The 15,565-nt window shown below is 36.0% G+C and overlaps 1 long non-coding RNA gene and 1 pseudogene across 4 annotated transcripts; one reads left to right on the forward strand and one right to left on the reverse strand.

The window, feature by feature from the left end:
- Positions 1 to 418: 418 nt before the first annotated feature.
- On the forward strand, positions 419 to 5,355 carry LOC130726239 (uncharacterized). Of its 4 annotated transcripts, none has more exons than XR_009014760.1 (7): positions 419 to 1,042; positions 1,628 to 2,043; positions 2,141 to 2,219; positions 2,333 to 2,411; positions 2,512 to 2,807; positions 3,079 to 3,371; positions 3,978 to 5,355. It is a non-coding gene; the product is annotated as an uncharacterized LOC130726239 (long non-coding RNA). The 4 variants fall into 4 exon arrangements; XR_009014759.1 differs by having other exon boundaries at positions 420 to 1,042; positions 2,526 to 2,807; XR_009014758.1 differs by lacking the exon at positions 2,512 to 2,807 and having other exon boundaries at positions 433 to 1,042; positions 1,628 to 1,748; positions 2,000 to 2,043; positions 3,978 to 5,352.
- Positions 5,356 to 8,266: 2,911 nt separating this feature from the next.
- LOC130724465 (expansin-A23-like) lies at positions 8,267 to 9,828 on the reverse strand (annotated as a pseudogene).
- Positions 9,829 to 15,565: the final 5,737 nt, after the last annotated feature.

The raw sequence follows: 15,565 nt of genomic DNA on the forward strand, positions 1-15,565 counted from the left end.
CACACTCCCGCCACGCTTCTTTGGAGGCCTCCCTCTCCTTTTCTTAATATTAGATGTCATTGTTTCCTCAATTTTATGCACATTGTTCCCTCCCTCAAATGAATCAGCCACAGGAGTAAGCACCACTAAAGCTCGGTTTTTGTCCCTTACAATTGGACTTTCATTTATCACAAACTCATTCCTCTCATTCTTTGTTATAAACCTATACTTTCACAAACTCATTCCTCTCTATTAAATTCAAGACCCAATTCTCAAGATAATATTAAAAAAAATATTTTTTTTTTCAAAAAGCAACAAGATAATCTATCTATCTATCTATCTATCTATACTATATATAAAAGCAAAGTTTTTACCGCCTAAAGGGCAACTTTGTAATTTAATACACCATTTAACATGAATTATAATTTCTCTATGGACAATTTAGTAAATCTCAATATAATTAGTTGGGGAGTAAATCTTAGCCGTCCTTCCCTTTCAATCGTGGCCATTTGTTTCTTTCACTAGATGTTATCACCTTTGCCGTTTTCGTTTCCACCTCTTCAAGGCGCGATACATTTTCGTTCTTCAATCTTCCACCTCTTCAAAAGTCTTCCGTTTCAGTTTCTCCCCTGACTCGGCCGCTTCATTCTCTGCAGCCTCATTCCAGCGATATAAGATCCCCCTTCCACCTCCATCAAACCCAAATCGACACAACCTCCTTCAACACCCAAACTCGCGACACCATTCCTTCTTCCTCAGCCAAGCCATCGCTGTCACCGCTTCCTCTTTCCCTAGCCAAACCACCTTCCCTAACCTTCGATTAAATCCATCAATCTTCCATACTTTTAATTTTCATTTTAATTTACTTACCCTTTATTTGCCATTCATGTGTTATTCGTAATTGATCCTGCATTGCTGCCATCTGCTCTCCTCCAAGGCCAAAGTAACATCTTTTATTATTTATCCATTCGGTTAATGTTTATTCAGTCTTTTGATTTTCCTTTCATATGTTCTTCTTAATCGGCCCAATTTAGGATGCCATATGCTCTCTTGCAATGCTAAGGTAACAACTTTAAAGCTTTCAGAGTTTTTTATGTGCTGTATGGGAACCTTAGAGTCTTTTGTTACATCTTCTTTTTATGCTATTTGTTTTTTGTTTTCCTTGCACTGATAAAAAAAACAAGGTTATAAATGTATTAATTACTAATTTGGTATGAATATTTGATTCAAGCTTTGATTGAGATTCCAGGCTTTGTTTTATAAAGGTAGTAATTACTAATCTGTTTTACCCTCATAGGTTTCATTCTATTTGATTCCACTAACAAAATTGAAAATCAAGCACAACTTATCAATGGTTCCATTCCTTAGAGCTTTGAATGTGTGGCAGAGAAAGTTTAAATTGGAAGAAATTGAAACTGAAAAGCACCTGTTGAAAAGTTTATAAGAGGTGCATCCCCAAGAAAACTGACAAAATATGTGCTCTTTAAAATTAGTATAAAATGATGTCGTGACCATTTTCTTTTCGTTTCCATTTGTGCCTTATCAATGTATACAAGATAGTTTCCCTCTTGCTTTTTTAGGAAATGTTCCTTCAGGAATATCATGTATGCTCATGGACTAACCACATTATTTTATCTTATGCATGCAGATCTTGACCTGTATTGATTATTTGTGCTCTGAAGCACTTAACTGCTAAAAGTTGCCTTTCTTCTCTGTTGCTCAATTGGATCTGGACCTGCATTGATTATTTTTTTGTGTTTCTACCATCTGTTAGTAAAATTCCATTGAGCTATAGAACAAGATCATACATTTTCATATTTTCTATTCGGTCATGTGTTTAATCTCTACAATGATAAGAGCAAGATTTGGGGGGATTGAGATTATGTCATGTATGAAAGGGGATGAGCTGCTAGGTTAACATAGGCTCACTTTTGCATTCTCAAGGACTATGTTGAATTTTAATTCTGCAATGTACCTTTTCTTCCTTTCCTTTTTCTCACTGATTCCACTTTCTTGATAGACATCAAGCCCTAATTGGATTCTGCTCTATTTGAACTCAAGTGGGTATGATCAATTTCCCTTATTTTTCCCCTTATTTTCTTAATTTTGTTGTTCTTCTTTGATTGTTCTGTTATATTTATGGATCTATGTAATATTGCAGTTCATAACCGGATGAAGAGTGTGAAGAATATCCAAAAAATCACCAAGGAATGAAGATGGTTGCTACTCCTAAGCTACAAGTATATTCATTTTTTATGATGATCAAATTCCCTTCTTTTCCTCTTATTTTTCATAATTTTGTTGTTCTTCTTTGATTGTTCTGTTAGATTTATGGATCTATGTAATGTTGCAGTTCATAACCGGATGAAGAGTGTGAAGAATATCCAAAAAAACACCAAGGAGTGAAGATGGTTTCTGCTTCCAAGCTACAAGTATGTTCTTTTTTTATGATCTACATACGAATTGCAGTCTCCCCCTTTCATATTGTAGTGTTTTTTTTTAAATGTGATCTACATGGGAATGATTAAGCAGTGATTTTGTGCAAGAGTAACACACATGATGAAATGAAGGAGGATTGGGAAAAAAAGACGGCTAGGGCGAAAGATTGGATAGCTTCACAAAGCAATTCAGTTTATAAGAAATGTGATAATAAACCTGATGAAACAATGGCTTGGAAGGACAACAGATGAAGTGTGTTGTGTTCACATCTCTTTATCTCAGCCCTAAAATTATCAAATTGAAACCATGTTTACTTTCAAGAAGTGCTGAAGCTTGAAACGTTTCTCATGTTTGTCCTATTTAAAGAGATCATAATATTAAAGTTCAAGGTTGGACTCCTTTGCTAACATATGCAATTCTCATAAATATAACATTTTTGGACAGCATCCCTTAAACTATGTGTTTACTTCTATGTGTCTCTATCTCTATCTGTATTTTTATTTTTTAGATGTGTAGCCGTGTAGGTTGGTACTAAATGATATCTATGGGAAGTTTTTAATTTTCATTTCTCTCATAATTTAGTGCTTATAGTTTTCCTTTTTCATATCTCTCATTGTTGAGTAGACCTGCAAAATGCTAAGATAGTTTTCCTTTTGACAGATTTATGCAACTATCTCATAAATCTGGAAGGTGGTAGTTGGGGCTTAAAGAGAAAGATGCAGAACTTATGTCTTTAGGGCTCCATTGTGATTTGGTTACGACCACCTATGAAATCTGTTCCGCAAGAAGGATACTACTTTGTTCCTTCTTGCTAAACAATAAATGTTGTGGTTTTTTGTTGCTAAGATACGACCTTGTAAATTAAATCTACATATTTCCCTTTGATTTCTGTCTTTGCTCACAGATTTTGGGGTTTAAAATGAGAGGAAATCCCTTCGGCTCCATGCCCAGAGGTAAGCTGCATTTTTCCTCTGATATTTATATTTTGAAATTTTATTTCAGTTTATTTTTCTAAACATCCAATACACTACTGTATTATGTTGGGACCTTTTAGAAAGAAAATCAGCAAGTAGTAAGTGTCAAAACTGTCCTTAGCAACCTCAGTCCTCATGTTTTTTCTAAGTTTCTTTCGATTTGAATGTCTTCACTCTTCAACAAAATGAATTCAACTAATGAACCTAGGTAACATGCTATAATTGTGGATATGGTGCTTAAAAGACAAAATGCTAAGCTCAAACCAAACAATATTTGCTATCGATATCTTTGTGTCAATTAGCATTGTGCTTGACTGCTATTGATGGCTCCCCATATTTAATATTTTTAATTTCTTTGAAATGTGAGGTTTACTCTTCTCTATCAATCTTACATTCTGTGCTCCAGAATAGTTTTTTTCCCCTTCACTTTTGCCACAACGTTGGAAGTTAAAACGTCTCTTCCTAAAGCAAGATTGGTTTCCAATATTTTATCATTGTCTATTTGCCTCTGATCCTGGCCTCGATCATGTTTTCATTTTTTTCCCTTTCATTTTGATTGCTGATTTCTATACATCATTTTTTCAGTCTTCCAGCAGAATGGTGAAGATGAAGTAAGTTAAAGGGTCATCTTTTTAGTCTGAAGGATTTTATTTTTCACTTTCTCTGGCGGGAAAGTTGTTTAGGCCATAGTGGGGTAGCTGCAGAACCATCACAAAATCTTCCATGTTGCTACTGGGGAGGGGCCAAGAGTAATGTTTCTTTTATTCTCTTTAGGTAGTTACAATTGACTATTTTTTCATTTTGTTTTTATTTCTTTATTGTCTAAAACATTTTAAATTTGAAGCAAGCTGCACTATTGTTAGTATGTGTTACAAGGCCAAAGTTTTCTATTAATATTTTCAAATTAGTTTTGATGTTAATGCAGCAACATCCACAAAACTTGGCTGGCTTTGGAGACAGTTTCTATTGCTATAATGAACTACCGTTTATACACATGCTATCTTGCTTTATATCATGCTTCATTTTATACACATTCTACCTTGAATTCATGCAATTGGCCGGGACAATCTTAAGCAATTCTTTTTTCAAATTATATAGTCTACATTGTTTTATAATCACTTCCATGCTTTGGTGCTTCCAATGTTTCTTGGATGAGCAAAGAATTGCCCTGTTTTGAATTTAGGAGGAACATAGGGTAAAAATATCTTGCTGTCCCTGGAAACATCTCACATTTTACTTTTGTTTGTATACCTCTACCATGAAATTTTGTGAATTCTTATACCATATTATTTCACAAGTAATACCCTATAGGGAGAAGAAATTAGCTGACATATATGCCATGAAAAGGTCTGAAATGCTTAATAGGGGATATGCGTGTTTCATGTTTTCCTTTGAAGTTCGTTATATCCATTCTTCCACTTTTCAGTTAATATCAGGGAAAAGAATGTAATGATGATCACAGGTTGAGCAGGTTAGAGTTGAAAGGAATGTGCTTGCAGAAGTTGTCAGTGATTGAATTGTGAAACTGTATTACTCCATGTGACCAAATTAAATAGCCGGTTCTCCCTGACTTCATAATCCTTTACTTCAATGATGATCCTAAATGGTTAAAGCATAGTGTGTTTCTTATAAATAATGGTTAAAGCATCTCAACCTTTGTTTTTCACTTATCGGTGTTCAGTTTTTTCCTTCTTTGAGATACTAACATGCAAGTATTACCTCCTTATTAATTCGTATTGTGTTTTTCGGCAGCAGAACACTATTGTTCTCCAAACATATGCAGTTTTCTCAAGGGCCTTCTTTGACTCATATGTTTCAGTTAAAGACCCTCATTCTTACAATAGTGTTGACTTATGAGGAGTTCGTACCAGGGCCTTCTAAAGTTGATTTCTTCACCTTTTGAATTAAGTTTTAATTAACTGGTGAAGAAATTATGTTCAAAAAGACAATAAAGATTTGAATTCAATATAATAACTTTTATTTTGGGTTACTTATTCGATTTTATAACGTTTGATTACAAATGATTCCTGTTTAAGATAAATGAATTCATTCTTAAAAGCATGTATGTTTTCAATTCAATTTAAAATCATTAACAATTTAAAACAAATCTCTAAATTGTTTTCGTTAAAGTTTATCAGATCAGGTAACCGATATAATCGTTTAAGTGAGGTCTTTTTTTGGTACATTGGAAAACAAGTGAGGTCTTATTACACCTTTTAAACTCACCGGCAAAATGTTAACGTTTTAATGGGATGAATTTATTTATGATACTTCCACCGTTTAACTATCCACTTTTATGGGATTAGTGGGGGTAATTATGTATAATGGATAATAAACTCAGTACACAATTGGTGCATAATTGAATTGTGGAAACTGAGTTCAAATTTTATAAAATTCAAAACTTTATAAATACAAATTAATTAAAATTGATATGTAGAGTGGATAATGAACTTATACACAACAAAGTGCAGGGAAATGTAGGGACAAAAAATTTCACGAAAGGCCCTGATTTTAAAGACTTCTTTCCTGGTGGGGATGTGGACAGAGACGAAAATCCCCTCGAGACCAATTTAGGGGACGGGGTGGGGATATGGCTTCGTGCCAGACGCTTTTGTGGAAACTAAACGAGTTAAAAAATTATAAAATTCAAAGCTTTATAATATAAGCTAATTAAAAGAGGTATGTAATTAGTGTGCTTATTAGAATGGATAACGAACTTGATACACGACCGTAGAGAAGTGTTAGGATAACAAATTCCACCTGCATATGAAGATCCCGTGAGAATTACCTCATATGCGTTCCTATTTTTAAGATCTTTTTTCGTGGGAATGGGGACGGGGACGAAACTTCCCCCGAGACAAATTTAAGGACGGGGTGGGGATTGATATCCCTAGAAGGTGGGTCCCGCCACGTATATATAAAAGAAAATTGTACAAGAAAATTGGATCTGTATATATAAATAAAAAAAACATATAAAATTATTTAATCAAATTATGCCCATAAATATTCTTTTCAAAAATGTGTTATAAGAATAACAATCGGAAGTTTCTACAATGTAGATATTGTATTAAAAATTTTGATTAATATAATGAATTCTTCAATGCCTTTTATAATTCTACAAAAATATTATCAAATAAAAAATAACTTATTAATATAATTTTATTTTTCCTTTTAATTTCAGGAAATTCATCAAGACAATCCTACATATTAAATTTATGTTCTCTTATATCCAAAATTAATAATTCATAAATTTTCTTTTTGATAAACATTACAAAATTATCACATAAAAAAAGTGAATATCCCCGTGCGATCACGGGTAAAAAGTACTAGTAATTTCATAAAATTAAAGAGAACATAAGACAAGTTAAGGTTTATACATAACCTTCCCAAAGTTAAAATACAAGTTAATCTATTTACAATGAAAAATTTAAAACTTCTGTAATTACGGTTCTCGCACAGGACAGATGTTCTACGCGATGCTGGGACAACCGGTTCGACAACTGACTAACAGTAACAAAACCAACAAAATAATAAAGAAGAACACAGAGGATTGGTAACCCAGTTCAGTGAAAAAACTTTCACCTACGTCTGGAGGGTTTGCACCCAAAGAAAGGAAATTCACTATCTCAAGATTCAGGAATTACAGACACTCATGAACACCACAGTTCATAGTTCACTTCCTAATCTACCCAGTGTGTTTCTACTTAATATCTCAACCTAAGTATGAGAGCCCCTCTCACTTTTTCTCAATCACTGCCACAGTGATTGGTAACAACAATAAACAATCAGAGTTTGAAGAATCAAAGAACACAGAACACAACTTTGCTTTATAGAATCAGGGAGCAAAGTTTGTTCACAAGAAACAAGGATAAAGAACAATGAACAATCCTAAAACACTTGATCTTTCTCAATTAGCTTCGGTGATCCTCAAGCTTTAGGTCTTCATCCCTTTTTATATACTTCAGCAGCAGCAGCAAAGACACTAGGGTTTGCTGGGGCTGAAGTAACAGATTGCAACAATAATCAAATCAAAACAGAATCTCCAAAGATCTTGTTGCGTTTTTTCCCAAGTAAAGATAGAAACAAATCTTTTATCAAAGATTGTTTCAACAAATAACAACCCACAAATCAAAACCCTTATGGAACAGCTACTTGATCCTCAAGTAACTATAAAAACATATCTTCATAAAATCTTCAAGGGCCCACAAAATCAAACTTAAGCAAAGGACTGATGTCCTAGCTTCCGAAATCAGATGCCACGACATTTGCTTCGACAATCATTTGTTTTTGACAAAATGCAAGACAAAATGTTCCAACAACTTCTATCTTATGTTATGTCAAAGAGCTTCACAAAAAATACTAAGAAGTCTCATTTTGCAAATTAAACACTTTCTCCTCCTTTTTTACCATCATTAATCATTGAAAAACATAGCCTCTAGAAAATGATTTAACTTAATCTAGTGACATTCTCCTCCTTCTAAGAGTTAATCTATCTAGTTAATCTCCTTCTTCTTTTTTCAGAAAAGATGATTTAACTTAAATAAATAAAAAATTAATAACACTACAATTGTCCCTTACATGTGTCTAACCACAAAGGTGTGTGGGCTCAATGTCCAAGTCGTGTTACAATTAGTTATAAATATAAAAAATTATTACTATCTAATATTGTTATTAATGTAAAGATAGTCAATTTCAATTATATTTTAAACATTCTCCTCAACTTGTAATCAATAATTGAAATTAAAAATTAAAAATTAAAAATTATCCTCAAGTTGTTATTCTTTTGCGTTCAAAATATAATATTAATATTTATTTAAATATGAGATTTTGAAAAGTTTACAATATGAGAAATAATAAATCTTTGTATACAAAATCTAAAAATTTAAGTTGGACTGATATGTCTGCCCAAATTGCCATTGTGCAGGGGCAACATTAACAAAGTCCAATGTTTTACCATCACTAGTAGTCACCCTAAATGACAAGGCTTGTCCTACCAAATTAGTTCCTACATCCCAAATTTGTCCCCAATTGTGTGCCATTTGAAGCTAGTCAGTGTTAGAACCTTTGACACTCATGCTAGAAACATCGCCAGCATTTCCAACATTGTACACCAAAACCATCAAATAATAAGGATTCCCCTTAATCTCAAATTTGACACCCCCAATTTTATGGCATGGAACACGACGAGCTAGGACAGGGACAACCCCTGCTCTATACCATGCAATTTTGGTGAACATGAACACTGTCAAGTCGAAGTGCTTTTGTGGCGGATTGCACCAAACGTCAACGATTTTGGTATAATTGGGAGAACAAAAATTTGTTGCGGTCACTAGAATTGAGGGTGCGTCCTTTCTGCACCAAGCAGTGTTGACACACTTGATCTCAAAACATGGACCACATGCAAGTTCATTGTTGAATAGGGTTGTGCTTAGTGCTGTGGTATGAAGCCCATACCCTTGTTTCCAGAGATCACCATAACCGCAAGCACCCTCTGCATTCATACAAAATATTATCACAAAATTAATGAAATGAAAATGATTTATATATATATATATATATAAGTATATAGGCTAAAAAGCACTTTTGGCCCCTGATGTTTTAAGTTTGTGCAAATTCTGCCCCTTTCTTATTTTTGTCGATGTTTATACCCCTCATGTTTTCAAACAGTGCATTGTCTACCCCTCTGTCAGTCAGACGTTAAAAAACTAACTCTATGAGCTGATGTGGCTTTTTCTTTTTATATTTTTTGGACCTGTCACGTGGAAATTACAAGTGAAATTGAAAAAAATGAGCAAGGGAGATTCAAACTCAAGACCTGTAAGTAGCAAAACATGCATTTAACCAGTTCAGTTACATACATAATTGATATATACATCAAGCAAATTTAATTTATATCATTTCCCTGATCATCATCAACTTCGTATACTTCTCTTCATCTCTCCAATCCACTCAGGAACCTCTCATGAGAAAGTCTGACTGACAGAGGGGTAGACGGTGCACTGTTTGAAAACATGAGGGGTAGAAACATCGACAAAAATAGAGTAGGAGCAGAATTTGCACAAACTTAAAACATCAGGGGCCAAAAATGCTTTTTAGCCATATATATATATATTTATATATATATATATATATATATGTAAGGAATCAAAATTTGGTAATATATTGTGATTACCATCAAAGTTAAGGAATTATCACAAAATTAATTAAAATGACATTTGTAAGGAAACAACTTTTGATAGTGTGTGTGAGAGTGCTTTATCATTAAAAAGGGGGGAGTTTTATACTTAAGCATGGTTCCTCCACCCTTAAAGTCACCGTAGAAGGTTGCACGAGCATCAAACCAACTCCATGTATCAAGATCAGTGCCAACGGACATGGCTTGTACAAAGAGAACCATGAAAATGACTAAAGGAACCAAACAATGAGAAATAGCCATTTCAAAGAGGTGAAAGACACAAGGGTGAAGTTGTGGGCTAGGCTTCAAGATAGGTGGTATTTATAAAGGTTGAGTAGGGGGTTCTCTCAGTAAGAATTTTCTAGAGTGAGGTGATCACTAGGTAATTCAAAACGATGGCTTACCCATTAAACATGCTTTTATTATTAACATTTAATGCATGTTATTTACAATAAATTTCTAATTAACATGCTAAAATTAATTTGTAGAGAATCCATTTTTACTTATAATCCATATTTTTCTTTTAAGTATTTTAAATCTGAATTAGTATGCTCTTACCTGTAAAATGACTTGACCATGTAAAATTACTAGGTAGTAACCCGTGCGATGCACGGTCACTATTTTTTATGAATTAAAATATGTATTAGTTTATAATCTATAATATATTATGAAATATAATTAACATTTTATTAGATCAAATATACTAAAAATTTGATAATGTAATTGAATAAAATTTGGTAATATAATTGAACGAAAAATGATCATATAATTGAATAAAAATTGAAGTATTTATCTGAAAATTAAAAATCAACTTCTTAATAACATTTTGGCTTAATAGCTTTTTTGGTCCCTCACTTATCACGATTTTGCACTTTTGGTCCCTACTAACAAAATTAGCACTTTTGGTCCTCCACATTGCTTATTTATTTGCAAAAATGATCCCTATTTAGACTAAAATTGCAAAAGTGTGTAAATGTGAGGGACTAATTTTGCTAATTTTTTTCTAAAGAGACCAAAAGAGCAAAATTGTGATAAGTGAGGGACCAAAAGAGCTATTAAGCCAATGTGGAGATTCGGAGTCTGGTTATGTGATCAGATTTTACGCTTGAATAGATGTATACTCATCAGAAATGATGGTTCAGAACTTAGCGTATATCACATAATAGCATATAGTCTCGTCCAGATATAATTAGAATGAGGCGTCAAAATGTATTCCTTTTTGAGATGCTTGACAAAATCTATGTGCTATAAGTTTTTAATACTTATTCTCCTCTACTGGTTTTATATAGTATAAAAGTTTATCAAAAACCATTTTATGTGTAATCCCCCTTTTTGTCATAATCAAAAAGAGTGAAAAATCAACAATAACAATAACACGGAAAGCAAATAACAGACGTTATTATTAATGAACGCAGAAAGAGTACAAAGGCAAAAGAGAAATGAAGAGGACTAATCCTAAATACATAGGAAGGCTCTAGAGTCCTTCATGTAGAGAAGTTGAAGGTGCAGAGGACGTATGTCCTGATCAATTGAGGCTAACTGGGTAGCCAGGTCTTCCTTCAAAGCTTGATTCTCCTGGACAGCCTCTTGATCCGCATATTCTTCTTCATATTCCAGAAGCATGCAAATGCCCTGAAATTGATCTTCAACGTCCTTCCGACGAGCGATCAGACTGAGGAGATCATTCAGAACTTGTTGAAGGTTCTGAAGACAGTAAGTTTGATGAGGTGTGAGCCAACATTTCAGAAGATTCTCAATCTTCTCAATAGCTTGAGAGAGTTGAGAAGAAGATAGATTTACGCTCCATGGAAAGACTTGGTCAAATACCATAGTCTTGAGGTCAGAAATTAACTCGACAGTGGTCATTTTTGAACAAGAAGATAAGGAATATTGAAGCGATTGATGGAGAGGTGAATTGCGATGTGATGAAGAAGAAAGATTGCAGAGATTATAAGGAAGAAAAGTAACAGAAAAACATGCATAAAACTTAACAAAACATAAAGGCATGTGAGTTACTAAGAACGGTGCATTGAATCATAGATAAAGCAATTAACATAGTCAACATAAAATTAATGCAGTTAAGACAAATACATGCATGCAAGAAAAATGAGAGGAAATTCAAGGTTTGGAAGAGGAGGGAAGATTCTCAAGCAGGAGTTTCATCATATTTTCCATTCTGCGAGAAGATTCCTGAATCTGCCTGCTCTGTTCTATCTGAACAATCCCTTGCTGCTCAACCATCTGAAATAGTCTTTGCTGATCATCTTGAATGCGGTCAATTCTGGCAGCAAGAGTAGCAACTTCTGGAGCAGGAGCTGAGGGAGGAGCTTCTGGAGCTTGAGTATGAGTAGCAACTTCAGATTCTGAAAACACTGCAGTATCAACTTGAATTTGTTCTTGCTGCTCAACTTCATTAACAACAGCATCTTCCAGAATCACTATCCCTTCAGAACTTTCTTCTGCGGCCTCTTCTGATATTATCCCAGCATCATCTAAAGTACATTCAGAGATGACAGAATCTCTTGCAGCCACAGCTCTTCTCAAAGGTTCACAGACCTTATGCAGCACTCTCTGCCTTTGCTCATATGCTCTTTCAGATGCATTATGAATTCTAATGCGCTTTTCACTGTCCAGCTGCTTCTGAAAGTCATAACCTCTGTTCTCTGACCATCTTCCAAATGCAGACCATAGACTATCCACTAAGGAGGCATCAAACTGATTATCAGTTACCTGATATAACCATTGAAGTCTTCGGGTTGCCTCTTCAGAGAATTCCTGAATAAGCTGAATAAGATTCTGAGGTCTGAGGGAGGTTGCCAGAGTTAAGTCAGGCTGAGAAGTTTTGGCAGTATTTGAGCTTGAGGCATTTGAGCAATCAGGTCTGAGTTGTTCTGAGTGAGTGGAAGCAATCTCATGATCCTTCACTATCCCTGAGTGATCTGATTCAGCCATGTGCTCAGCTTCTGAGATAGTGTCTGGCCTTTGCCTTGAGGTGACAGCCTTCTCAGGTGAAGTGAAACTCAGATCCTGTGAGTTGACTGCTGAGTAGTTGGACAAGGACACATAAGAAGTCTCAGCAGCATCTGGAATCTGATCTTCAAAATTGGAAGCAATTTGCTGAAGAGGCTTCACATTGAAGGGCGGTACAAGGATCTGAACATCATCATCAGCCTCTTTTTCTGCCTCAGCAGGGATCTCACCAGTCTGGGTTATGAGGAGGGTGTGTGAAGTGGATGCAGGCTTGGGAGAGAACTGTTGAACTAAGGTTCTCAGAGTGGCCTCATGTTGAACAATACCTTGAATGAAGGAATTGAAAGGAGGTATTGGTTCAGTTGGGATGGATGTGGAAGAGGTGTAAATTGGAGTTGAAGGGATGGCTGTGGTAGCTGTTTGGATGGGAGATTTGGGAGCTTGAGGTTCAGCCTGTGTTTGAGGTTGTGTTTCAGGTTGAATAGGTTCTGTTTGGGTTGAGGTAGGCAGAGAGGTAGATATAGGCATAGGTTGCTCAGGTATAACTACTAAAGCAGAATCAGGGTTAATGCTTTCAGTAATTACCTTACTGGGGCTTCTGATGGGTGAGGTTCTGGTGAGACTTGCAGCCCTTGCTGGATCAGAAGTCCGTTTAGATCTTCTTTCCCTCTGTACTTCTGAAGTTGGTTCAGATGCTTGTTCTGCTGCTGTTTCCTTCTGCTGAAGTGGTCCCCTCAGAGGAAGCTTCCTTCTCTTCAATATGGGAATAGCATCAGAATCAGTGGATTCTTCAGCATCTGAAGCTTCCCTTATACCTTGAATCACATTCTGGATGATCTCATGGTCATCCTGCTCATCTTCTTCTTCCTCAATGTAACACCCCGATTTCGGTGGCGTCACTTAAGTAACTCAAAATAAAATAAAGCCGAAAAGCAGGTATTTTTTTTCGTTTTGTTTAAATAAAAAGACTTGTCGAAATAAAGACTCAACCCAATCGCGATTAACAGCGATTAATATACAATACAAGCACAGCCCTCGCTGCAACTAAAAACATCGTCACGAGTGACCTCCAGTGACGGAAAGGTAGTGCCCGTGGGCAATTATGTACAAACTAAAACAAAAGGTCAAGTATTCTGAATACAGTCCTCCAACGAAAGTAAGTCGGCCCAAAACGGCCTCAAAAGACTTCCTACGTCCGACAAACTCCCTGTGATCCTCATGGAAGGGAATCACACGAAAAGCTAATAGTCGGGGACCTGCCCTGCCCCAAAATAAGGAATGACAATCAGAGCTATGACTCTAACAACCAACTCAAAGACTCTAACCACCCATATCCCACACTACTTTCATCGACCCTTCCTCGATCAGGCCTGAAGTCCGGGTCCTCGTCGAAAGCTTCAGTAATAGTCATTACGCTCCTGGTCCTCCTCGAGTGACGAGTCATCACGAATCGGCTGACGGACGCCTGGCAGCAGGCCGACCGCCCAAACACAAACATACAAACAAAGCCAAGGCGCTAGGGTCAACTTACAGAATACAATAGATATACAACCAACATGCGATAAAGGGGGTATATATATGTTGTATATATACATATAAGTTATGCGTTGCCTACCCTAAGGTATATACATGACATGTTATCAAATCTCTTACACAATTCAATCATCAAAACACATAACGATGTTTATCAACATCAAATCATCAAGTCTCAACAATTATAGTTAGAGTGCATGATATGTCATACAACGGTAATCATAATAAGATGCATGGTGTGCCAATGCAGAATATGCTGACACAAACCCGAATAACGTCACTCTGCTTGGCGACGGGACAAACCAATGGTATTGCCACTTAAAGGCTGGGCACCTCGAGACGGTCGTAACACTGGCCTCGTGTTTAACCATTTCTGCTCGGGCGTCGCTTATCACCTTTGGCTATAGTCAAGACGATCCAACTCTACATGGTTCGACCATTTCTGCTTGCTATGCCGGACATCAACAGGCACGATACAACTCTACATGGATGATCGTTACCTCCTGTTGTGCCAGGTATAGTCAGGACCGATTCAACTCTACACGGCTGATCGTTGCTTCCTGCTATACCGAAGTACTCCACTTGGCACTTCATCGCGTGTATGCATGGGTGCAATATGGTTAGCTAAACAACGATTCGTCCTCACAGGTAAAATTGGTTCATTGACCAAAGGCATCTACAATGAGAAACCTAGGCTATAGTCAAGTCGGTTGTGACCCCACGGGTTTAACCATTCTGCTTGCTACGCCAGACATCAACAGGCACGATACAACTCTACACGGCTGACCGTCACTACCTGTTGTGCCAACTGTACTCTACTAGGTACCTTACTAACGCCCAGACCCTTGGCTAAAGCCCGTCTTCAAATTCTTTCCCATAAAATGAGTTCCCTTAAAACAATAGTTCTATTATTAGGCAAAATGTTCCATCGTGAATTAGTCCATTATGTCGTTAATTCCAAAGTTCAGTTTTTCATTTCCAACACCTTTCAAAATAAAGTTCCCAAAGCTAGGATCACCGACCCATTCCCGTTTTCCAACTCACTTTCATTCCTAAGTCTTTTCCGTTGAATCATCGTCATTAATTAAAAACATTATATTCTTAATAAATATATTATGGATTTATTTACATAAAACAGATTATGATTATTTTCAGTCCAAAACTCTATAAGTTCAAAGTTTCCATCAAACCCAAACAACTCCCCGAGAAAACACTAGATCCCCTAGAACAATGAAGGTTCGAACCTTGGTCCGACCTAACAAACGTTCCCAAAACAAACCCGTCCTTGTCATGACGAAGGTAAGTGTATTCTACACTCCAAAAGTGGCGTCAAAATGCACGAATATAGTCAGCACAATTTAATCATAAACGCAAATACATCAAGCTCTATCGAGCGATGAATCAATATGGCAGTGCTGTAAACATAACCTTGTCATATCCACTAGAAAGCGATAAGACAGAAACCAGTAAACGGCCGAAGCCTCTCAGAAAACGG

Source organism: Lotus japonicus, chromosome 6 (genome assembly GCF_012489685.1).
Source record: "Lotus japonicus ecotype B-129 chromosome 6, LjGifu_v1.2".
In the NCBI taxonomy this organism is placed as follows: Eukaryota; Viridiplantae; Streptophyta; class Magnoliopsida; order Fabales; family Fabaceae; genus Lotus; species Lotus japonicus.